The following is a 23,986-nucleotide window of genomic DNA, read 5'->3' as shown; positions in this document are numbered from 1 at the left end:
CTCCTGTTTGTGTGTCTCCTCACTCCTCTGTCCTCCGCGTCTTTCTCCTCTCCAGCTTTGTGCAAGCCCGGACCGCTCGGTTGACCATAGGTGTTCTGTTAATAGGGAGGCGCTCTCGTGAGTAATTAAAGCAGCGGGGGGCCTTGTACTATACCAATGGCCTCCAATTCTTTCCCCCAACCTCTTTTTGAAGGCCTGTCCCCCTCCCCCCGTTATAACTCAATCCTGTCTGCCGAATTGATCATTGTTCAAGGCCAGTTTCGCCCCTGGCAGTTCTGTCACTTTCTAATGATGCCTTTCTGAGATGCAAGGCCTGCTTCCTCCAAAAGCCAGGGCCAATTGAGGCCAGTTGTTGTTTTCACGCCAGCCTCGCTCCATCCTATGAAAACTCCCTGCGTTTAGCTGCAAGAAGATCTGCCAATAAGTAGAGAAACACACATTACAGACTAACTATGGTCGTGAAAAATGTACAGCTCTGGAAAAAATGAAGAGCCCACTGCACTGAACCTCATTGAAAACCTGAACTCTTCTTGAGTTAAAACATTAGAATTGTTGTTTCTAAATGAATATAAACTTGTTTTCTTTGCAGTATTTGAGGCCTGAAAGCACTGCATCTTTTCTGCTATTTTGACCATTTCTCATTTTCTCCAAATAAATACTCAAAGTTTTGCTTGTCATTTCAGAGACATGTTGTCAGCAGCTCATAGAATAAACGAACAACGTTTGTTTATTCTTTTTTACATAGACCTATAAAAAAGTAAAATCAGAGAAACTGATTCCAGAGCTGCATATTACCTTGAAAAAGTATACTTCTCATGTTGTTCCTTTCTGCCACCTTACATCCGCAAGCTTTCATGTGTTTTATTGAGAACAATGCGAAATCTTGCATATTTATGCAATACCAGAAAAATTATACGTAATTTTATATATTTTTAAATGTAATAATTCTGGAGTGATAAGGGTTTGGATTGCATTTGTGTGGTTTGTTTCCTTGTTCCTTTTTTTTCTACTTCTGTTCATCCCTTTGTATCTTGGATCAAAGTTTATTACATTCTTAGTGCATTTGAGTTTTGATCAGTGTTTCCTCCCTGTCACGTCAGCCCTGATTTTCTATCTTCTCTTGTCTTTCTCTTCGTCAGTAACGAGTCCCAGCTGTTTCTCATCCCTTTGATTACCCCTGTGTGTGTGTGCATGTAAATATTCTCCGTCGGATTCCTGCGTCGACTCCTGCTCTGTCCTTTCGTGTTCGTCACTGTTCCTCTGGTTTGAATTTCTTCTTGTCAGAGCTTCTGTCCAGCTCTTACCTTACAAATCATGACGGTAAATGTGGTTTTTAAATGCTCATGAAAACACAGGGGCACAAACATGAAAGCCAAGCAACACAGCAGGACAGATAAGGAACATAGTTGTGGCAAAGTTCAAACAAAAGCATTATTCCACACTTTGAAACAAGGTGCACAATGCAACTCTAGAAATGTGGATGAGTCACAAAAAGAGAAACTCTCAAAGCGTCGCAATTAGTGACACTGCTCATAAACTTGAAGATGTCGTTCATTTGGTGAAGCATGGTGGTGGAAGGGTCATGCTGTGGGAATGGAGAAGCTGTTCTAAGTGGAAGGAATGACTGATGGACCGAAACAAAACCTGCTAGAGGTTTGACACAAGAGGTTCACCCAGCCGCAGGACAACGACTCTAAACATGCAGCCAGAGCTGCACAGAACGATCCAGATCAAAGTTTTTAAAAGTTTGAGTTCCTCAGAAAAGAAGAAAAAAAAACAACTTTGTTTGTAGCAGGACTTCACACATGCCTTTTTTTTTTTTAGCAATCCAAACCTACCAGATTGTCACTGAAGTGACAAGCAAAAAATATGGATGTGATTTCCAGCTGCGAGAACAGGTGTTTCCTCCGTAAATCAGCCATGGACAAGAAAATAAAGGAGCATTGTGTAGAATAATATTATAAATACCTTTATATTAGAAATAAATGCCAATTTAATTGCATTCCACAAGCAGAAAAAAAACATAGATCTGTTGCTCTTCACGATTACGATCAAAACTGCAGCCGACACATCTTAAACGTTTTTTAGTACGGCAGTCTGTAATGTGTGTGTCAGACACACTGGGACCCCAGGGTGCCCCTCCGTTCTGCCACAGAGTTTGGCCCCAAACTGTTTTACTCTGTTCTCAGCAGGCTATAACAATCAAGTCTCTCACTTTGGCTGGCCATACTCACTCGTAGTGAGCTATGACAGCTGGGGATTACTGTGTCAAAAGTCCTATTTTTGCTGGTAAAATAGAAGACTGAACAATTCATTTTTGTAGGAACAAATGCAGACGATAGTAACCGTATCTGCCTCGTTTACGTTCTGTTTGCCTCCCCTGTTAAAAGACGTGGAAAAAGTTATTGGAGTAAAATATTCCTTTATTTCCACATCATCACCTCCCACTGCATAAGGCATTAAGGCTTTAATCAAAGTGAATTTGTTCAGTGATGGGGGGGGGGACCCCTACTCCGATTCTTAGTGATATGTTCATTTAAAATAATACAATTTTAATCAGAATGTTTTTATTTTCGATTATCTAATTTCTCTCTTGTCTTATCCACTCATCAAAAGGGGAAAGACGAGACCGTCCAATTAAGGAATATAATACAAAACAGGAATACTGGAAGTAATACAGATTCGCCGGTGAAATAAAAATTAAAAAAATGTCATCATCAATGTCGGACGTAATGCTCGGTAATGGTTACGTGTTGTTTGTGAAGAAGTTTTGATCAGAATTTAGATAAAGATGTTGGTTCAGTCAACTTCTGTTCTCATTAATTTTATGTGGCCTATCGCCTCCATAAAAGTTAAAAATTACTTAACGATTTGCATCACGTAAGAGAGGAATAATGTCTAATCAGCATTTGCAGCTAACAGTCTTAGCACACCTAAACTGTTAAAAAAAAATGCAGTCACCTAACTAAATAAAATAAATTGAAACTAATTAATAATTTGTTGTTCTGCATATTAAAAAGAAACAAAAGCCATAATACATCAACAAATCATCACAAAACATTTTAAACTGTATTCCTCCATCCAGAGTAAAGTTTTTTTTTTTCCTTTCTTTCTTTTAGCAGTTGCCTTGGGGATAAGAAGTTCAGATTGGAAGTGAGTTTAACTTTAGCAATAGTTATGTTTTTAAACCAGCTACAGTTGGATACAAACAACTTTTAAAAAAAAACAAAAAAAAACCTTATTGCAGTTCTTAAGGCTCAAGTTCTAATAGTTTGTTGTATCACAACAGATCTGTGTTGGTCACGAAATGGTTAAAAGAGGTGCCTCAAGTTTAGCTGGAAGAAGACGTGCGTTGATCTTCATAGGTCAAGACGTGGAAATAAATGCACAGCTACTCACCTAAACATGTTTTCTTGCCCCTTTTCCTTCAACAGGAAGTTTTGTGGCATAATGTATATTCCTTTCAATCTTGGAATAATGCAGCATTCTTCGTCTCTATGAGGAAGAGCATTCTGTGTCTGCAGCAAACTGAGAGATAAACGGAAGCATAACGATAAACTGTGCAGCTAGATCCAGTTTACAAACTTTCAAAAAAAAGGTTATCAACTGTAACCTCTACTGTTTCTGAAGATGCGCTTTTGAATTTTCCTCTGAATGGGTTCTGAAGTGCCCTCTCCTTATTGGGTTTACGCTAATTAAGACAATGAAAATACAGTCATGCTGTTAATCAATCAGTCAAGTTTATTTCCGTAGCACTTTTCAGCAACAAGGCAGTTCAAAGTGCTTTACGTCATAAAAACATTCAAAAACTGGCAAAGTTGTAAAACACACACAAGTGCAAGTCGTTACACGTCATAATGCTGATTAATGTTTCGTTTAAAATGTTTCAAAAGCGACTCTAAACAGGTGGACTTTTAGTCTAGATTTAAAGGCACTGCAGTGTTTCGGCCATTTTACAATTTTCTGGAAGTTTGCTCCATGTCTGTGGTGCACAGAAGCTGAATGCTTATCAAAGCCCGTGCCTTCAAAAAAAAGGTGACTGCGGTATTGCGGTGGCTTGCTTTTCTTAGCATTGGTACCGAGTTTGAAATTTTAACTGACAACTTTAATGTCCACAAAGCAATAATTAGAAAGTTTATAACAACCTGCGACTGTGACAACACGGTGAGAACGATGCCAAGGGAGATAAAACATCCGTGATGCCATATTAGTGACGTGAAAAATAAGTTACCCGTTAAACTCGAGGCAAATCTTTTTTTTTTATGGCATATACGGCACTAGCAGCCATATTCATGTCATCCTGCAGCGTTTTTTTCATCTGGCACAGGAGCCACACTGGTAAAAGTGTTTCCTTGTCTTACGTAATTAAAACAACGAAGTCAGTGGGTTTTAATGAGACTTCCTCTGCGAGTCGGAGCTGCGCTTGTTCCGCTTCCTGCCCCTGTGCTTCTCCCCCACCTTATCTCTTGGACCCCCTTGAGCATGGCGTTTTACATTTCTGTTTGTAAAACTGTCAACACATCCACTGGCTGTACTAACGTGTGATTTAGCGCCAGCAGAGACGAGGGATAGAGAGCGAAAGAAAAGAGAGGCAACTGCATGAGATCTTGCACATTCTTAAAGTGGAAAACATTTTCCACCGTTATCCTGTTCAGCCCCCCGACTCGCCACGGTCGAATATGCCTGGTGCTTGATGCTTCTTTAGCGCAGCAATGGACACAACTGATTTCCCTTACTGTAGTAGTTTTTAACGTTACTTTGATGTCACTTTCAGAAAAAAAACAAAAACAAAAAAAAAAAACAGGTTGTCAGTAAAAAGTTCATGGTGTGATGGTAAATTTATTACATTATATAATTAGTTTTACATCATCCAACATGTTAATATTGGAGTTATAACAAAGGAATCTAAAGCGATTATGACATATGAGTTTGATATGTAGACTTGAAGTAATAATCCGAAATAACATCTTCCAAAAATCATTTTTAACAGCTTATTTTGCGGCATTTTTTTTATTACTATTTTGCTCTTAATAGAGAAAAAAAAAAAAAAAAAAACTGTAGATATAATGGGCTGATACTAGCTGGTAATTAGCCCAGCTGTCAGCTGCTGAACCTGCAGACATGCAGCTTGGAGCTGGACAATGCAAAGCAGTGTTAGCATACAGAAACTAATGATGGGTTTTGGAAAGTCACTTTGCAATAAAAACAGATGCAATGAATCAACAGATAAATGATGAGAACATTTGGTAGGTAAGGAGGAGCAACGCTGTGAATGACCTTGGATGTATGCAGAAAAGTACTGAGGAATATTCTGAATTTACCAGGTGACCAATGGGTTGAGATCCTAGGAACTGTGGGAGCAGCCCTGGATCCGCACCACAAACGAAGAGAAAAGGAGGATCACAGGTGTGACGCCAATAACTGCAAAGGTACAAGCAGCCAGTCAACTCTGGTGTGAGCATCAGCAGATGATTGGGAGGACAGGAGGTGTGCTGAGCAATCTGAGAAGCCGTAACTCCATCAACTCAGGCAAAATCAACGAGTCACCACCATTTCCTTTTTCAAAAGAATTAAAAATCGGCATGCAAAACAGCACATCATGCACCTACCAGACAGACAGCAGCAAAATCATGACTCTATAAACAATGACACCAGAGAAAACACTTGCGCACTTTCTCTGGCATCTCATTAAAAGCACTTTAGATCGTGTATTTTATTTATTTTTTTGCCCGACACCTACTCCAGACACTCGGATTGCACCGATAAAATGAAATTATGTTGTTTACAGAGAAGAAGGTAGCAACATCTCGAGGCCTTTTCGACTTTGTTCCACTGGCAACAAAACAGAGAACTGGAAGACGACGCTAAAATTTAATTGGATTAATGTGTGGAGCCGAATTGTGTGTGTGAAATTTACACCCGCCTCACTGCTGTCAAATCAGAAACCGTTCTGTCAATGCTAATAAGTACCTGAGGGAGGTGATTGGAGAACAAAACAAATGAGCGGCTTTGAAATGAACTTCTTCTTTTTTGTTTTTTTCTAAATCACGCAAAGATAAAAGTGCAAAAAAGGGGTTTCGATTTCGGATGGAAACTTTGCACGAACGCCAAAAAATTTGAAGTTTCTAGTTGAAACACGGGAATTTCTCGTTTCAATCACAGAAATACGTGTACGGTTACTCAACTTGATGCTGGTATTTTCCCCCTCTCCTTCCCCCCCCCCTCTTTTTTTTCATTTTTAACTTTAATTTACACCTCTGCTCTGCAGCTGGGGGGAAGGCAAACTCGGTTGTCGTCCCTTCAGAGAGTTGCACTGGAAGAAGAACATTAGCTCATTTTAACGGCTGCTGTAATACTCTCTTCACCAGAGGGCCTCTGTTGGAAGCGCTTACTTTCCTGCTAAAGCCTTTAGGAGGCTCCCCTGTCGATAACAAGACAGTCACTTCATTATACCCTCACAAGTCACCCACTTATTATCTATTGTCCCCCCAGCAGAGAAGGAAAAAAAAAAAAAAAAAGTAAAATAAATAACAGCGCATGGAGTCAGAAGCTACAATTTATTAATCAAAAGACTCACCATTGTGTCAAAATGTAATTTTCTGCTCCAGGACTGAAATGTGTAATTGTTTGATTTGATAACTAGAGGGACGCGACGCACCCAGGGATAACGCCCATCTATCTCCTGCCTCACACAAATAGCCCAAAGCTGGTGCCTCCTCTCAGGTTTAAATTTAAGACGATGAGCGTTTCTTTGAGAAAGACCTGAAAAAGAAAAAGAGAAGTGAGAGTGCGATTGGTTTGTTGTTTAAAAAAAAAAAAAAGAAAGAAAAAAGGGGATGTCAGAGGTGGCAAAAGACACTACCACAACTATTACCAAATGTTTAGGCAGTAAAAGTAAAAAAGCAAAGTGTCCAGTCTGATGTGAATTAAATCCAAACCGGGTTTATTTGTAAAGCACATCAGCCAACCAGCACAGGAAACACACTGCTGTTCGGGTATGTAAGTTAAAAACAACAACGAATTGAAGCATAATACTTTGGAGCTTTAAAGGATGTTTATGTGCATTCTTTTAGTATTTACTGCTGTGTTTACTGCTTTCATCGTTTCTCATAAATCCAGTTATTAAAAAAGGATTCTGTCCTGCATCTTCCCTGAAACGCTTCTCAATCTGATTTTCTCTGACTTTCGGTTGCTGCATGCTCCCTTCCTCCGACGTACAAGAAAAAAAAAAGAAAAATGTAAAGTTGCAACTTGGGAAAATAAAAAATAAAAAAAGAAATGGCACAACACTTCTGAGGGCCTTAATGTGTGAATCCACAGACACTTCTGCATGAGCGTAGTGGCTTGGTGCCGATTATAGTTGCACCAAATGTTGAATAGGACTTTCAAAAAACACATTCACAAGAAGCTGTGAGAAATTCAATCACACCAGCGAATGCAAAAGGCTGACCACAGCCAACTAAATGAGTGGAGCAGAGAAGCCACACAAGCAAGCGGGCAACGGTAACTTCAGAAGAGGAAGGAGGACGCAGAACAGCCAAACAAAGACAGACAAAAATAAAGATGCATGACTCTCATTGTAGCTTAGCCGCCTTTATAAACAGATTTAAGAAATGAGACGTTTCTGAAAAAAGGAGGAGGATGCGATATCGCGAGCATTGAGAATTCCAACATAATAGTAACTCCTTTTTATTTATTTATTTAAAAAAAACAAAAAAAAAAACGTCAACTGGAAAATTTAACACGGTTAGAGGCAAGGAGGCAGAGAGAGAGAGCGAGAGAGAGAAAGAGGCAGCACAAGACCCCGGCAACCCCCTTTCACATGTAACGATTACTCCCCTTCATTAAAACTGCTAGTAACCCTGTTAGGCTGGAATAGACTCACTACGGGTAATCGTGAAAACACTTTTAATCAACGCACAGCAACAGTAGAGACCTTGCTAGAATGCATTCACTCCAAATAAAGCAGCCTCTTTATAAACAGGCGCAGCAAAACAGCTAAGACCCTGATAAGACTCCTCACACTCTCCATGGCGAAACCTGCCTGTGAATGTCTCCTGACAGCTCCTTTAGCCCTTGTTAGAGAGAATCACTTCCTAATGATTCAACCCAAGCCTGGAAACATCAACAATCACAAAGTAACACTTGGGCGTTTAGTTTTAGACAGAGATGCTGTGATTAACTGGAGTCACCGATGTGCAGGAGCCAGACTCAAAACATTCAAAGGAAATGTCAGACAGGAGTCTGGGACGTGTAAGATTAAAGCATTGCTAACGGGATATGTTTTATAGACGAAGCAGGAGCCAAAAGCTGCAATTATTTAAAAAAAAATAGGCCTCAAAATGAATAAAACGTGGCTGAGTTTATTAAAACATATTCTAAACATCTGCTTTTATTAGGTTTCAAAATATGACCATGTTTAAAAAAAAATGCCTCAAAATATTCAAAGTCATTTAAAAAATAACTCGATGTCATGTCACAGTTAATGTATCGCTGAGCAGATATGTTTTGCAAATAAAATAATGCACTAATTGTATATATTTAAAACATAACATAAAGGGGTAAAAAAATACCGCTTTCACAAAAAAAAAACATTCTAAGCATATTTTTCTATTAATATTTGAAAACCGGCCCAGATAAAGTCATGTTGTTTACCATCTGATACCTCCGCACATCATTTTTAAAAGTCATTGCGCTCAATTCATTTCTCAGCTCACCCCCGAGAAAAGACAAAAACTGCCACCTCTGCACGCTCGATGGATGACACAAATGTATGCATGTTCTCGCTCATTGGCACCCACACTTATCGTGCACACACACACACACACACACGAGCGCACGCCAGCATGCATGCACGCAGACACACACACATCCACGCAGACACAAACAAGGCAGATGACACATGGTATGTCAGCAGGCGCAGTTCTTTTGTCCTCTTGCTAGTTTTAGCAAAACAACTACTCTTGGAACACGTTTTGCTTTTGTTCGAAAGATGTATGAAGCCATTGTAAAAATATTGGTAGTATGGGGGTAATATTCTCCACGTTGTTAGCACTGTCTCGTTAAAACAGAGCTTTCTGCTGCGGTTGTTCCATCCCAACGACTGAATTTATACACGGGACAAATGTAAAAGCAGAACAGTTGGACGTCGCTGCATTTTCTTGTGAAAATGTAACAATTTTCCAGTGGCCAAGGAAAACTGTGACAAAAATCAACCTGCGATTTAAACTGTTCTGAGTCCCTGTCTGTGACTCAGAGGGGCTTGCTCTTACTCACAGCCGCAGTGGCTGTATTTTGGCAAATATTTGGCTTTGGGTCTTTGAACTTTGCCTGAGCTTTCAATCATTCTCTCAGCAGGCGGAGTTTGAGTCATGGAATTATCATTTTTTAACAGGTATGATTCAGTGGCGATGAGCAGGCATGCATGTGCAAAGAAAAGCGAGCGCAGAAATGAAAGAAAAATGAAATGTTCTCTTGCATATTTATGCAATAGGCATTCTTTAGCTGCAGAAAAAAAAACATGACATTCTAATCTGCTCTTCTGCTTGTTTAGTGCTGCTACTCGTGCGCCGTACAAATAGATCTCATCCAGCAAAGTCTGATCCTGCAGTTGCTGTGACTTCTTCATCCTGGGTGTGAGAAATGTGCAGCTGAAGGTGCTACACTGTGACCGGCCCGGACTGTTGTGCACCTTCCCAGTAACTGCAACAGCTTCACAAAGCGGCCATGTGACCACGTTGCCCATTTGTAGCCACGGCAGTGGTGGAAGATGCAATAACGTGCTGAAAATGAAACATTAAAAAAAATTCTTACTATGTCTGACGTAGATCATGTGCAGTAAAATAAGACATTTTTTACCTGGAGGGCAAACAGATCTTTGTTCTCTTTATCTTTTGACAGCAAAGAAATGTCACAGAGCAGATTCAGCTTTTATAAATATTCTGGCTTTCAGCAGCACAAGTTGAACGTGAGTTCAGATATTTAGATATTACCCAAAGAAAGCAGAACAAGCTTGCGTAGCTGTTGCATCAGTCTTTAAAACTGTTGACTCTGTTGACTCTATTAGTGAGGAATTTTAGGTTCCCTAGAGTGCAACACGCCATTACAACAAATAGAAACCCTGGCGTACCTCAAGGACTTTCTGTTTGAATCAACCTTTCTTTCAAGAAACGAATGCGATCAGCCGTAAAGATAGTTCAGATTTAGGTTTAAAATGAACTCTGAAGGTTCTCACTGTAACACTGCCCTGATGTCCAAAAACATTTAGGTATGATAGAGTGGCAAAGTGCAAAATTGGGACAAAAAGCACCAAAAAGGTTTATAATAATCAACATCAAACTGTTGAACAGTTTGCAAGAACGGCCCTGTTACTCTTACTCTTGATTTAAAGTCTCAAAGTGCCCCCTAGTGGGCGTTTCCTGTCTCTACCCTGTGCTCGAGGCCTGGTGGACGTCTGACCTCACAATAAGGTCTTTTAAGTTCACCGTGCTAATTAAGAGGCCATTTTCATGCTGGTATTACAGGTTAACACTCAGTGCCTAACACAGTTTGAGTGCATTAGTTGTTCTTTGTGCCGTAACAAACAGCTAAGGGTCTGTGTGGGCAAACTGACTTCACAAATAACAAAACGCTCCAAAATCACATTTATTAGCTGCTGCTATGCACGCCAGAGTTAAATTAGGTGGTAAAACTCATACTAAGGTAAAACTAAATAAACAAAATAAAAAATTCCTAGTGGAAGTCTTGTTTTAGTTCAGAAAATGCTTTGGGGAATTTAAAGTCTGCTCCCATATTTGAGGCCACAGTGAAGCCATAAATACCTACACAGGACCGCAATGCTAAATGCAAAGTGGATTTGCCATATTCCATTTGGAAAACTGTACTTCAAGCCACGTGGAGCACAAAGAAAGAGTTGGACAGCCCGAGCCAAGCAGCCTGATGAGACAGCGTGTCGCCCCATCTTTCCATAACTCCTTCCCACAACACAACCTGGCACCTTGTTCCACTGGCTGGCCCTGAAGGAAAACAATTACCAGGGAGGCGGAACAACAATAACCAGAAAACATCTGCTGGTGCCGGCGGGGCCCCGTCAGCGTGCCTGATTGTTTGTCCCTGCTGGCTTACACAGAGGACACATGCCTGTCTGGATATGGCTGAAGGGGCCTGAGTCTCCCTGCTTTAACCGGCAGCCTGTCCGCCTGCCGGTGCACCTGCCTCTCCCGCTGCTGGTCTGCCTGCTCTGGCAGCAGCGGCTCTGTCAGAACAGACGAGGATCGGCCTGTTGGAGCAGTTGTTCGTTTGGGTGAGGTCCCTCCTGCTTGGACGAGACGACGCATCAGAATGCTTTCCGCTCTAAGACGAGGCACACAAAGACAATGGAGATGACCAAATGGACCAGCATCCCTATGATACTGTCATCGTGTTATATCTCAGAACAACAGATGGGAATGCTCCATGTTTGGGGTAAACAAAGAGCCAAGTCAGATTATCAAGCATGGAACAGAGAGCGGTAAATGATCCATTCACCATAAATAAAGGTGGAAACATGAAATAAAACACCAGTGTCTCAACTTAAATCTTTAGTCTGCCTTTAAAAAGTACTATCAAGCAGGATTTGTCAGACATACTCTAGACTCTGAGCGTTTAATGAGTTTATGTTGCCACCTGGTGGCCATTACTAAACCCCACTATAAATATCCCACCAGTAAGAACAATAGAAAGCTGCTCCTTATTATTATTTTTTGTTTGTTTATTTTTGCCAAACATATGCTACGTCTTTTTAAAGTTAAATAAATGCTTTCTTTTTATTCTTGCATCGTCTCGTATCCACCATTTGTCTCCATAAAAACAGGTGGTATTACTGCATTTGTTTTTAGAGGGTGAGAAGGAAAAAAAGTAAACAATTTCTAGTCATTAGTGGATGAACGACATGTCAGTGATTTAAAAAGCAGGAAGTAGACACGATGTACTTTGCAGAACAGCATAACATTAGGAATGTTTTCCTCATTAAATTTTAAAACCAACAACTTTAACTAAAGGAAAGAGTTACATCACTTTAGGCAAGATCATGTTATTGTTGTATTGACCTTTTTTTTCCTTCTTACTTCTGGTTTTACAATGAACAGCAGCATTCGATGAATGCTGCTGTTCATTGTAAAAGTAAAAAAAAAAAAGACTTTTTTACAATTTCTCACATTAAAACCACAACTTCATTGAACCCCATAGGTAAGTAGTGCATAACAGAGAAGCTGAAGGAAAATGATACATACCTTTCAACATTTTTCACAAGTAAAAACTTTAAGTGTGACTTGTATTTGTATTCAGTTCAATTCAGTCCAATCCGCCTAAAAAAACAGAGCACCAGCCACATCCGGAAGATATGATAAAACATACTTTAATATGAATCCATCTGTTAAGGCCTAACACACAGTAGACAGGCAGCAGATAAAATTATGGAGATGCTTATAAAATCATATCCCAGGCATTGTACAACTTGTTCATCTCTATTTAAACCATTTTCTGAAAATGAAAAATGTAAGAAACATCAGATAACCTTCAGATATTTAAAGCTCAGGTGGAAAAAAAAATCTGCTGATAAATGTTAGTCGTGTCCTACACTAATATGGCCTCACTGGCACAAAGATACAACAAACATGTGGATAAGAGTGCTCTGGGCAGATGAAATCACAATGCATCTTTTTAGCTAACCAACAAAAAGTCAAAATTTGGTGGCGGCAGCACCTTGACGTGAGAAGGCAGGGACATAAAAGCAGCTCAGAGTTAAAAGAAAGATGGATTTTGTTTAGTACAAGGTAATCCTGGAGGACAATCTGATGAAGTCTGACATTGGTTGACCATCAAGTAGGACGTAAGTGTAAAGAAACAGCTACAATTGGATCAAACAATATTCACTCAAGTCCACACCTGAAACACAGGCATTTCTTTATGTTTACAAAAACCAAACCAACCCTCTTGGTTGAATAACATTTGTAATTTAAATCTTCCAAGGGTATGAATAACTGGATTAACTTTGTACCTGCGCTGTCCTGAGCTTCACCTCAAGCCCCTCCCACTGCCCGGAGCTTTCGCTACCTTTAATCACAAGAACTACAACAGGAAACAATAAAAAAAAATACTCGCGCAGAAAGCAGAAAAACACACGAGATTTTGCACTTTTATTTGACGCAAAAAAAAAAAGAAGGAATAAAAAGTGTTGTAACGCAAACTCATTAAAGACGTGCTCGCTCTGATGGTGGATATTCCAGAGAGCCCCTGAACGCAGCATGCTCGACACCAGCTCGGTGTAACCGGGGAGAAGGAGGGATTGTTTAGTGACAGCTTTCGGGGACACGCCCGCCGTGACAGCGGCGGCAGCGGCGTCGACTTGTGCGGCTCTGACAACTCCCTCCGCTACAAATAACCCCCCCTTCCCGAAGCATAGCCCATTAAAGCCTCCCGGCCCGGCTCTTTTTGACGGAATAACTTCTCACACAACTTAATGAAGTGCTCGCTCATTGTTGTGCCCAGGACTGCTACTGTGGCTTTCCGCGTCAGAGCAGCAACAGAGATGTAAACGCCAAATTGCACTACCGCATCTTCCTCTTCATATGCTTCTGACATAACGAGGAGCCGAGAAGTGACAGAGGTATTTTTGGGCGTTCTTTTTGGTGACTTGTTTATGTTGCTGTGCCTTTTGGAGCCATTGTAATAAAACAGAGCTGCGCTTAAAAGCAGCGGCAATGATTTTCATAAAGTCGGTGCAACCTTAGCACCCACATCGAGTCTTCCTTAAATGTCTCGCACTGGGCCTCACCTTTTAAAGACCTAGCAAATGTCCATGTTTTTTATAGGTCACAAAACTTTAAAAGCAGGTCTTTCTGCGTGGCTTTCTACCATTTCTATTTCTACCCCTCTGTAAATTAGCTCATCGCACGTATTGCCTGGCAAGCGCTGATTAAAATGTCCAACAGGTGCGTTAACCTGCGCTGACATAAAGGTTCTCAAGGTGCCGCAATGTTAAAACAGTAAGTTAAAACTCATTTGAGACCTGTATTTATGAGTCTAAACTGACCTTTTTAGCTAATTAATTGCTCCAGAATGCAGACTGAAGTTTTGTTTTTTTTTCTTATTTTATCCGGAAAATTTGACCTGAGTATATTTTATAGACCGCTGCTAAAACTTAGAGTTAAATTATAACTAAGCGAATAAAGCTATTTTATTATTATTATTATTATTATTTTATTTAAGAATGTGATGTTCCATCTGTGCTGGGACGTTTTGCATTCAACTCTTCAGCTCTATGTTAATGCACACATCTTTTGGTAAGGAGTTTCTTAAACATGTTTATCTTTGCTCAAAATGCAGTTTCTGCTTCCTGAAGCGATAGTGTGGCATCATCTTTAATGCTGGGATCAGCTGCAGCATTGTGCCTTCGAGCTAGTAGTGAATCATTTGGTGCCATGAGTTGAACCTTCTTTTAGGGTAGCGGAGTTAAAAATGAAGCTAATCTAAAAGTGCAATTAGTTGCAGTCCCCTGACTGTCCACTAGAGGCTGATTAAGTGAAGTAAGCCAGTTCTCATAGGTAGCAGTTTGGAGATTTTCTTGATAAAAACATCAAAGGATTCTCGTGCTTCTACTGCAGCCTTGCATCTATTAAGGGCTTGACAAGTTAGTAATCTGATCTATGACAAAACATCTACTTCAATTCTGATTGGCTGCTGCAAGAGGACAGAGCAGTTGAGATGGATTTATACAGGACAACATCCATACTAGCTGTTTCCACCCCAAGACAATTAATAGTACACATTTGCACAAATTTGTGTGGTGATGTGAATGCTGTTTTTGGACTATTTAACTACTAATAAAAACGAAAGAACATTGCCTAACATTTTTCCTTAATCATGTCAGTTTTATTATTCCCTCTCAGACCTGTCAGCTGCAGCCCTTTGTGCTGATTCGTTTCCCTTGCGGCTGGACGAGACATGAATGGGTTTATTCTGCAACAGACCCTAAAGTAAAGTGAAAACATTTTATGTGCGGTGAGTCTTGCGCCGTTCAAGACCAAAGGTGGATTGTAATGCGTTGCATTTATTACTTTTAAAACGTACTTCTAAAAGTAGTTTAACCGGACCGTACCCCATAATACGACAGTTCTAATTAAAAATAAACATTTTGCAAATTAAAATGAATTTATTTTAGTTACTCCTCTTACCTTTGTTATTATATTAGGTATAATTAGGTGTAATAATTAGGTTGAACCAACATGCACAGAAGGAAATAAACATCAACATAAATTATGGCACTGATTTGAAAAAAATTATGTGGTGAAAATTTGTTTCTTGCAATCTAATTTATCTTGTAAGAATGTTATTTATTGTATTATTTAAAAAAAAATGCCAGATTTTGTTCATTTCATAATTTTGTGTCAAATTATCTCTTCAAAAAACTAAACCAAGGAAGTCTTTTCATCAAATAGATTTCTTCCTTGTTTACATTTTTTTTAGCTATTTTTGTAATTCTGCACTCAAGTCAGAAACTTTATTCTCACTCGAGTGCAGTTTTTAGCTACTCGCCACACTTCGGTTCAAGACTCATTATTGCAGAGTTATTATAGAACATTATCCTCTCTCATTCTGAAGATGAAGAATATGGCACAACAAACCTACCAGAACATGACCACAAATCTGACCTTTGTTGAAGAGTGCCAAGACGTTTGTAGGTTTGCCACAAGCTGCTTCAGACTTTATGCTTCCATGCAAAACACTATTTGCTAGCACTTCACATCAACACGCCATCTCTACTTTGAAAGATGGTCATGGCACAATCATGCTGTGGGGATGTTTTTCTTCAGCAGGCCCCAAAGTATTTTGCAAAGGATGGTCTAAATTTCCAGTCTGTAGATGTGCAGAGAAACGTTTAACTTGAAGAGCTGCTGCTCTATTCATCTCTCCCCTTCACCTCACGACTGTTACTCAGGATACATCTTAGGTGTGAAACGAGGTGACCTCTCTCATTTAGGCAAAGGCTCTGCCTTTACTCTCAGGACAAATATCTTTCTGTATCCTGACTGTGAGTGCCACTTTCTTTTCTGCTCTCTTCGTCTTTTCTGATTCCGTTTAAAATTCATGGAAATTATGAATGTGTTGTGCTCTCTAACGATGATGGCCACAACCCTTTATACGAGCACGTTGTCCTTGTTTTCATGCGGAATCTTTCCGAATGCGTCACCCCTTTCTTTGAGTTCTAGCACGGTAAAGGTCAATGAAATGTTTAGTTACTCAGAATAAACGAGCACGAAAGTGGACTAATTTATCCAATCATTGCAACTTGTATACAATTTATAGTTCTTCTTAATAGGAAATAAAAAGTTCTGCTGGAATTCTGGAATATTGAACAATCTTGTTCGCCTCTTTCATCTGCATGTCTGTAGCATGTCATCTTTTATTGTTTATGCAGAGGAAGATGGAGGTCCAAAGTGGCGTTCAGGAGCCAGAGCCCTGCCCACTGGACTCTCCTCAGTCGGTGGCCAGTCAGCAGAATGAAGCGAAAGACGGACAGATGGATACGAGTGGCCGGACGTCCGCTGACGACCAAAGCAAGGACACACACCCGGCAAGCCAGAGAGATGACAAAAAAGTAAGTTTACGACTCCCCCACCTATGCACATCTGCTGGGCCCTGTGCTGCGTCTGGGTGTGTACGTGCATGTGTGTTGAGTGATTACATCCTGTCTGTCCTCCGCATCCCCACTGACCCATTCAGCATGTTATCTCCTGGAGTGCTGAAAGGCGAAGCTGCAATGAGAGTGGTGTGTTTTGTAGTTTTAAGCGGTGTCGAGCATTTTGTGCGAGAGTTACCAAGTGCTGGGAGGACCTGCTTGCACACTGCTGCTGTTACAAGAAAAGTGAAACTGTCGCTCTAGTGGCTCAGCGGTTTCAAAGGAAGTAGGTAATGTGTTTTTATGTTGCTATAAGAACCAATCGGAGCAAACTCGGAACCACAGCCACAGCGTGCACCTTTTAAATTGCTTACTTTTACATGCAGACCGAAGTGGCTTTTACAGTTGCCACATGCGAGCACTGACTCACATTCTCAGACGTATCAAGGCTCTGCCATCTTGGAGCCCTCGGCACATCCGAGAGTGACAGTGAAATCCTTGCTGGCTGTGCTCCATCTCAAGGGCATCAATCATGCTTGCCTGGCAAGAGCCAGAACCTCTTTCCGTCAATCAGCCCAAGAGGCTCTGTACGCCTCGGAGCAGAGAAGAGACGGAGGCAGCATAAACACAACAGATATATGAAAACATTCTTGAAGGCTGGACTGAATGCATACCGGCAGCTCTGATTGGAAGGCTTGTCATGACTTGCGCTATTATTTCTGAATCTTTTAGCAGTAATCTGTGTTTTTTTTATATATATATATATGTGTGTGTAGAAAAGTGTTTAAGAGCTGCAACCTTCATACTGTTGAAGAAACTTTTGGTCTCAGACATTCTCTGGCTTCCCATTCAAAGGACTAAATCATAAGAAAAGTTATATACATGCATACCAGTTATACAACAAATTATGCATTATATTAAATTCTTTTTCTCAGATCCTTCCTTCTGTATTTTCTACCATTAAAGTCTCTTCAATAGGTTGTATCATAAAGGGAAGAGAATTGAATCCTCAACTTTGTAAATAATTTTTTTTCTTTATCAGTGCTTGGTTTTAAAGTTTCACTTTAAAAAAAAGACTCTGTCTGTGTGTGTGTTCAATGCCAATGCATCCAAACCCAAGAGTGAAGAAGTAAACGATGAAAGCTGTGGTGATTGTTGCTCCAGTAGAAGGTTTTGTGCTTCAGCCTGGGTATTTTTCCTTTGGCTGCTGGTGCTGCATTGTGAAGCAATGAGACATAAAGGTGTTGGCCTTTGAAATTTAAGAGTTCCTAACAAGCTCAAGTGGTTCTGCCTCTGTCGTTAAATCCATTTCTGGCTGCGTGAAGCAAAGTGGTAGGGGTGCTTTCTCTCTCTCTCTCTCTTTGTTTATTTACTCTTTTTTTTTGTTCTTTTTCTATCTTTGTTGTTAATTAGCAATGCAGCACTTCCTCTAAAGGTTGCCCTGGGAATGCGCTTCCCTCTGTCACTGCCAGGCCAACTGGTTGGCAAGCTGGCTGCTGCCTAATTCATTTCTGTTTTTAGTGTGTTAATTTATCAAGGCATCACCAGTGGAAGTGGATCACTGCTCTTATTGCACTGAAATGTTACCAGCATCTCGTCTGTTTTGCCGTGCATCAGTAATGCATCGTAAAAAATGAGAACAGTTTGACCTGTGGTGGTACAAGGCCGTCCTGTGCTCACTCAGCTGTTGTGTAAAGGTTAGGAAAGTCATCCGGGAAAAGTTAATTTGCTCTTTTAAACCCCCAGGCTGGCTCCTGTGTCTGGTTTACCCAGGGGTAAGAGAAATGAAGTCAAGGCTCAGAATTCATTTTACTCTCAGATATGTGCTGATGAAGTACTCTTCAGTGAGCAGTTAATCAGCTGATGCTCATCGCTATGATATCCGCTTACAGTAGAAGTCGGGGGCTGTGCCTGGGCTTCAGCAGTTTTTGAACCAAGTTGGTGTTTTAAAAAAAAATCATATCAGTGACGGTATTGCCGCCCTAATTTTGAATCCACACATTTGAAACCATTCAATCGATTGTGTAGAAAAGTTAGATTAGTTCTTTTTTTCCCCCTCACTTATTAAAGAATTAGTATAAGGCAAATATTGCAACTTTAATTCCTTTTGGCAATGATCCTGCAATCTTAACATAGCTTTGCATCTGAGGTTTTTTCCATATTTTTGGCAGAAACATTTAGGCTCCATTAAGCTGGAGATGGAATGTTAATGCACAGCTATTTTTCTAATTGCAACCTACTCTGAGCCGAAACCACTAAGAAGAGTTGTGCTGTTTGTGCAGCTATGCTATTGTATTGCTCTTTATTTTCTTACAATCTTATCTGTTGCTACCTTAAAAATTCTTGCAATCACTGTGTCAGTAGACCAGTTTGATAAAATTATTGGTCCTGTACCATTGTAGTTATGATTGTTAATTGGGGATCCACCAGTGTGAACATTTTGGCCGATATTTAATATTAATCATACTATTACAGCCCATAACTGATATTTACTGTATTTATTGTAAATCTCAGTCCGCTTTGAAAAAACAGTCATGCAGCTGACATTGCGTCTCTGCATTAAGAAATGTTTGTGTTTATAACACAAACATAAATAGCGACAAGATGAAAATAAACATCCAATTTTCATATCAGACTAGTTTTACGTTTATTATGTTAGAAAATGACTACAATTAGCAGACACCAATGCTGCTGTATTGTGCAGTTCTGATTTTAATGGATACTTTCATTCACCTGTCGTGTATTGTGCCCAAATATTTTATTTCATTTTTTTTATCATGTTGGTCCGAGAAGCAGTTTTAAACTTCCATAGAGTTGACTAGTGACTGAAAAGCTAAATTCTCTAGTATTCCCCATTTAAAAAAAATAATATTTCAAGAAACAATTTCTTTAACTAAATATCCAAAAAGGTGAAATGCGTCCACACATCTCCCCAAAGCTGCAGGTGACATCAGCTTACAGATAAATGAACGACGGTTATTGGGAGTTGCGTTCAATTGGTGACTTCCATGGTGATTGACCTTAAAATGCCTTAATTGGGACCCAGATTCAAAATGTGGAACAAGGTCATGATAGTTCCACTATAATAACCCAAATGAGTTAAATTGTTCTTAATTGATCCAATTTAGTTGTGCTTGCCTCAGTGTTTTATGGAAAATACCTTAAAGGATCAGGTTAACTTGCCCTTTCAAGAACGAAGCTTTGTGAAGATGACCCTGCTTTTAACCCCAACAGGATCTCTGCCACTTCTGACCCCGACCTCGCGCTGATCCATGACACCCGCTGGAGTGCGGTACATAACCTTTACACCAACCCGAGGGAGTGCTTCATGCGTGTGCCTCATCATGATGACATGAGCCTCTGTGCTTATTATTTTGCAATTAGCTTTGCTCAAATCTCCCAACATCAGCCAACCCCCAATGTTGATGAGCTGCGCTGCTGATTTGAAGTGTTGCAGTAATTGGTGTTATAGCGGCCCAGTGACCTTTAACTCATTAACTTCACTGAAAGCAGAAATAAGTCAGCGAGGAAAAAGCCTGTGGCTGCATGTAGGAGTTGGCTTGCTGATCCTGCAGTTTTATAATTATTCGCTGCAGTTCCCTATGAAGAATGTCTTTGTGAGTGTGTTGATGTTGGTGCTTGGATGCACTGTGTTGCTGCAGATGGCTCATTTTTATCTCTCATATGCATGTAAAACAGAATCATCTTTTTTCTCACGGTGGTAAATTGTGTTTTCTATCCATTAGAAATGAATCACTGAGGACTGAGCCTTTACGCATGCAGCGAAATAGGGGGACTAGTGATTACTGTGGTTATATTTGACTACACAAACGAGAAACATTAAAAACAGAGGAGATTATATTGAATTGCTTTGACTATGTGTGGATCTTCAAATGAGTGATCAGAAAACGTAGCTGAATAAAAGTTATTGACCAGTTAAATCAACTGATGTCGGACTGAATCGATTTTAGGGAACTTTGCTGACTTTGCGGTGTCTTGTTGTCCAGATGGTCTTGAACATTTTCTTAACAGCGATATGCTCACCATGATTTTTAAGGCAAGTGTAAAAGCGGATGGTTTCTCACCCTGCTTAGCAATATGGCATCAGCTGCACTGTGGCAGTTTTAGTTCTGATTCACCACAGTTCAATATGTAGCCCATAAAGTCTGAACCTTGTCAGCAGTTTGACCTTTTAAATTTCTTATCCAACTTCCCTACTTAGGATCTTTCAAAATAATCTGCATGTGCACGAATATAATAAAGATCTTGTTTAAAAAAAATACTAAAAAATTGTCACTGTTTAAAACCAAGACCTGGTCTTGTATGATAATGCAATGGTTTGACAAAAATATTGCCCCTTTTTGTCCTACATTTTGTAGATTACCTTTGTGGTAGCTGGCAGGGCCCAGATAATTAACTTTTGTCATTTCTCCTCCCACACTTTGCTTTTGAAGTTGTAGCCGCACGGCCGTCTGGCTGCAGGAGCTCAAATAGCATCCCAGCATCCCATCGATTTCAGCCTCCATCTCCGGATATCAGTGCCTTGAAGGAGCAGTCCCAGTCTGCCTCAACTCTCCACAGGTTGATTATTACACCAATATACCTGATCGACAAGTGTCCAGTTGGTTATTAAATTGGAAAAATAAAAACGCCCTGTGGACATGTCGGTGACTAATTTTATTGTATATTATATGTAAAGTCCTGGGTCTGTCTCTCCAAGAACTCTAAAATCGGTACTGAAGATACGGAAATGCATAATCAGAAAGTGCATGGGGGAAAAAAAAATTATTTATTTTTTTAGATAAACATGAAGACCAGACTGAAGTTTTCTTAAGAGGAAGATAAGTCCAAATTGATTTTGACATTATAAGACGTTTCTACAAAATGTTGCTTTGTGGTAAGATCAACAATGCATCTAGCAAAAGCAACATAAAAACATGTGTAACACAAAACCTGATCTGAAACTTTGACTTTCTAAGTTTGGGAAAATGCATGTATTAGATTAATTCATTGCATATTGCAAAACGTAGTGCTTAGTAGGTCGTCTTCTTATTGTGGGCTGGAGGATTTGCAAGATACAAAGGAAAGTGAAAGTGAATTTAAAGTTATTTTGATATGAAGGCTGAACAGTAAAATGAAGTCGTCTTGCTCTCCAGACCCAGGAGAGCCATGGTCTGGAAATTAACTACATTTTCTTATGACATTATTTCATAAATAAAATAAATGCTACATATTCCTATCAGAGGCAGTTAATGTTTTGCCTTGAGTGTTGAGAGCAGGATGTAATTGGGTTAACTCCTTGTTTGGTGACCAAGGTCAAGTCTTAGTGTGAGATCTTATGTATTAGGGACAGACGATCATTAGGGAGGACGTGGAGCAGAACGAACAATTTATGTCACTCCAATTCTGAATATTATGTGCTCTAAACATAAGCTGGCCAGAGACCAATGTTGAAATGCAGCTTTATGTTTTGCATGTAAAGACGATTCCTTTGCAGAAAAAACCCCATACAGAATTCAGCTCTGATGCAGACGGTGAAGAATGCTAATTAGCTATTTGTGGAGACTACTTTTTTTTCCCCAGCTATTTTAGTCTGCTTTCCCTTTAATCTGACACACTAAAGTACAGGTGGTGATCAGACTCTTCAAATGTCTTTTATCAGCAGTTCTATTTTTTCCCCCTCATACAGCACATTTACACTACTTCTGTTCAGAGCACACACTTTCAACATAAACATGGACAACACAGAGACCCTCACATACTAACTCGAGCAGATCTACAGTGTCATAGCATCAGCAGATCACGGGAACCTTATTAGCTGCTGTCACAGAACATTTATGCCTCGTCTGTTTCTGAGAGCTGTCATGAGCAAAAGGTTGCTCTTTGCTACAAAGTGGCCACCCGACTGGGTTTTTTTTTTTTTTCTTACTTCGTTCTAATGGAGAGCAGTGGCTTGGGTCATCGCTATCTGTGGCTAGGTATAAAGAAGGGTGATTTCTGTCTGAAAATAGCCCCACTGTCAGCTCGCCTTAGTTGCCGCGGCTGCTGAGAGAATCAGTTAAGTGGATCAGCACTCACTGGAGAGTCTGACTTTGTGGCAAGACACGGTGCTTTGATGGGATCAACAGCTGCCCCTAATCTCTTCTCAGTACAAATGACCCGAAAGTTACTGGCCACTGCCTGACTCTAGCATCAGATTCAGCCGATTGTCAGTTTTTAAACACATGTCAATCTTTTCTGTTCTTGGTTAGTGTTTTTGTTAGATGTAATACTTGAGATCCATGGATTTAAGTGACTCTTTGACCTGTGTATTTTTTTTTTTTTGCCGTCGTACGTTACTGGGATCTTGTGTGATGTACTAACATACAGCAGTGTGCATTTGTGAGGAGTAGATGTAATCCATGTTTTCATTCTTTCTTTTTTCTTTTTACAAATTAAAATTTAGTCGTCAAATTTGCCTTTCACTGCAATTAGAGCTGCAAGTAATTTGGAGTATAGTTTTACCAGCTGTATAGAGCCTTATAATTTCCCCATTCTTCTTTCCATTTACATTAACACATTAACATCCTTTCATCTGGGACATTGTAGCTCTAGCTGTTTATTTAGGGTTGTGATGATGCTAGAATTTGCACCTCCAGGCTTTTGCAGCCTCAAACTGATTCCGTGTATTTCCTTATTTTCATGATGGCTTTTCACGGATGTTTTCTACCAAACCTTTGAGCTACTTACAGAGCAGCTGTAGATTAACTTCCACTCATGTAGAATCTATTAAGCAATTAAGTGACATGTGAATGCAATTTAAAGTGTTAGATTTTATTTAGGGGTAGTGGAATGAAATGGTAATAACACAAATGTGTGCATCTTTTACGTTTTCGATTGTAGACAAAATAAATCCACGTATCATTTTCTTTTCCCTTTACATTTCTGAACTACTTTGTAATGGTCTATCCCACTAAGTCCTGGGTTTCTGGTTGTATATTCACAATATATAAAAAAGCTCCAGGGGTGTAAACATTTTTGCAAGACACATCATGTGTTTAGACAGCCATGTGGTGATTTAAAAAAAATAAAAAATTACTCTCTCAAGTACATGGAATGGAGGAACTTCTGAAATATTAAATTAGACATTTATCCCCTTGAGTTGTTAAGACATAAGCTGTGTAAATTAAGAAAAAAAGTGGCCATGTTATGAATTTTCTTGGCTCATAATGAAATATTTGTTGGACGTGCATCTTGATTTGTAGGCCAGCAATTTGGCTTGGAAACATAAGCACAAGAATACCCCATTAAGGGGGCCATCTGGAAAAATCCTTTGCTGTGATTAAAAGA

At 39.8% G+C, this 23,986-nt stretch overlaps 1 long non-coding RNA gene across 1 annotated transcript; it reads left to right on the top strand.

The window, feature by feature from the left end:
* The first annotated feature begins 13,316 nt into the window (after nt 1-13,316).
* LOC103144449 (uncharacterized) lies at nt 13,317-21,321 on the top strand. The gene is made up of 3 exons (XR_476915.2): nt 13,317-13,645; nt 16,457-16,636; nt 21,112-21,321. It is a non-coding gene; the product is annotated as an uncharacterized LOC103144449 (long non-coding RNA).
* Nucleotides 21,322-23,986: the final 2,665 nt, after the last annotated feature.

Source organism: Poecilia formosa, unplaced genomic scaffold (genome assembly GCF_000485575.1).
Source record: "Poecilia formosa unplaced genomic scaffold, Poecilia_formosa-5.1.2 Scaffold127, whole genome shotgun sequence".
Taxonomy (NCBI): Eukaryota; Metazoa; Chordata; class Actinopteri; order Cyprinodontiformes; family Poeciliidae; genus Poecilia; species Poecilia formosa.
This window is presented reverse-complemented; position numbering and strand designations above follow the sequence as displayed.